Raw genomic sequence first — 2,805 nt, 5'->3', positions numbered from 1 at the left:
ATTTCAATTTAAAAGTAAAATTTATAGGCTAACGTTTAATACATCCTGCCAAATTGCTCTGGAAGGAGGTTTTATCAACTTGCACTCCTAGTAATCGTACCAGAGAGGGCAGATTTCCCAATTGCAACAAATGTTTTCATCACTGGCAATATGAAAAAGGAAAATTCATTTCTCAATTTTAGAAATTTTCCTATCTTCAATTATAAATGAGTTTGAACTTTGCATATTTTTATTGGTCAGGTTTTTTTTCCCCTGCAAACAAAACTATCTACTATTTTTAAATTGACTTGTTTATCTTTTAATTAATGTGTAAGAACATTTGAATATTAAGGAAATTAACACCTTGTCATACAAATAAAAAACGTTTTTTCAAGAATGTATACTAAATAGTCCATTTAAAAGAATAGTCCTAGTTTTATCAGTAGACTCCTTATCCAGGAGAAATTTGATTTAAAATCGTTCCTATTTAAATCTTTCATTAGAGAAACTGGATTTAATCAATTTTTCCAAAGAAAATGCATTCTTCTATTTGATTCAATCTTAAAATAGTTGTTTGATGTAACTTTAATACATAGTCATTACCTCCAAGATAGATTTATATTCAGAAAGAAGAAAAAAATTAAGAAAGAACAATGAAAAGTCAAAGAATAATGATGACCATCTTCATGTCTCATGAAACCTTTAGAATAAAATAAATTAAGAATATAAGACATAGAACATTCATGGGGATTTCAAGCTTTGCTCGGAACTTTGCTCTTAATTACTTTGCCAATTTTTTTCTTTATCATTTCTATTGCAATGTCCTCTTTAGAGGACATATTCCAAATTCCCTCTCTTTACTCACATCCTCTTTTCCAAATTATCTCACATATCTTCTGAAATGTTGTATTTTTCGAGGGGACCAAAGTTTGACTTAAAAGTTAATCACCGTTAGATTCCATACACAATTCTATAGGTAGGTCATTGCAAAAGACTCAGATCACTGTACACACAGTTTATCAGCAGCTGTGTCTTAACCTTGCTTAACTAATGCTCACAAAATCTTATCTCTGAAACAGTTTGAGTAGGCAAATTAGTAACAATAATGCTGGATGAAATAGCCTAAATACTAAATGCTGGTTTATGTGAAATGAAATTCTTTAATTTTTCTAAATCTCTGAGAATCACATCATTCTATGATTTAACCCCTAAAATTCTATGAACTTATGAGTCTAGGATTTTATATGGAAGTAACTATTTAACTATGTTTACAAACCACTGTTTCAAGTTCCAAATTGTTTTAGATGCTCAATGGCTTATTTTCTTTTAAACCATTAATTAGGTAATTAGTGGACTAATTTAAGAAATAAATAATTCCTCAAACCAAACAGGCTAGACAATTGCAGTCATAGTAATAAAGTAACTAAATTAAAATCAAATATAATTAAATATATTACAGAGAAAGTAATATGTTTCTAGGCAAGCATTTTTAGTTTATTTTTTTCTCTTTTTTTGAGATGGAGTCTTGCTCTGTCCCCCAGGCTGGAATGCAATGGCACAATCTCAGCTCGCTGCAACCTCTGCCTCCCAGGTTCAAGCAATTCTCCTGCCTCAGCCTCCTGAGTAGCTGGGATTACAGGCACCCACCACCACACCCGGCTAATTTTTGTATTTTTAGTAGAGATGAGGATTCACTGTGTTGGCCAGGCTGGTCTTGAACTCCCAGTCTCAAGTGATCTGCTCGCCTCGGCCTCCCAAAGTGCTGACATTACAATAGTGAGCCACTGTGCTTGGCCTGCATATTCAGTTTATATTTAAATACAAGTGAAGTAAGGCTACTTAATACGTTGTTTTGTTTAACATTGCAAAGTAGATTTATTATAATGTATGATGTTATTTTATTTTATTTTATTTATTTATTTATTTTTTATTTTTTATTATTATACTTTAGGTTTTAGAGGATGTTATTTTATTAATATTTATTTTTTCTTCTTTTTGTTTGGTCAAGGGAGATCAATGTATTTTGGTTTTGACTAAATTTAAAAAAGTAAACATATCAGAAGTTAGGCAAACTTTTGATATAAGGATTACCTGGAGGTGATAACATATACAGATCTTTTCATTTATTAAACAAATATCTATTGGCCACCTCTTGAGATTAATTTAGATAACAGCTAAATTAAAAAGCATTTGAAATCTGAGTAAAGAGATATCAGGATGTTCTAAAATCTTTAGATATTCACCAAGCTTGGAAACTACTCAGAAGAAGGATTAAATCTAAAGGGATTTAATCCTGAAGTTTTTATCTACCCAAAAAAAAATTCAAGTTTTAGTCAAGATACACTAACAGATTGGGAATGTAACCAATCTGTTATTAGATTATTGTATTTCTTTATAAGTTACTCCATTTTACATTTTGATTTATTTATAAGGCAAAGATGGTTTGGGGGGAAATGTCAGTACTGGTAGTTTAATAAAGAATTTTTTGTTTATGTAACAGAATGATTGTTGGTTGTAGCCCTCATTGCTCTCTGAGGATACATTCTTGTAGCTGGAGAGCCTTCAGTTTACTGGGTGCAGTGATAAAATAAGAAAATTGGATTGGATGACTGAATTACTCTGTCTAATAGTGCAGGGCTGAAGGGCAGGTGACAAGTTTCCCTTGGAGAAAGTCCTGGAGGAATAAGAGTGCAGTGAGGCTGTGCTGGTGAGTGTCCCAGAAAAGGTGACTCCTGATGCCTGGGGACCTGGGAGAAGAGATAAAGTAAGAAATGTTCAACAGGCCTGGAGGTGAAAGTTTGCACAGTGTGAGATGTAACCCCTTGT

The sequence above is a fragment of the Symphalangus syndactylus genome, chromosome 2 (assembly GCF_028878055.3).
Source record: "Symphalangus syndactylus isolate Jambi chromosome 2, NHGRI_mSymSyn1-v2.1_pri, whole genome shotgun sequence".
Taxonomy (NCBI): Eukaryota; Metazoa; Chordata; class Mammalia; order Primates; family Hylobatidae; genus Symphalangus; species Symphalangus syndactylus.
This window is presented reverse-complemented; position numbering follows the sequence as displayed.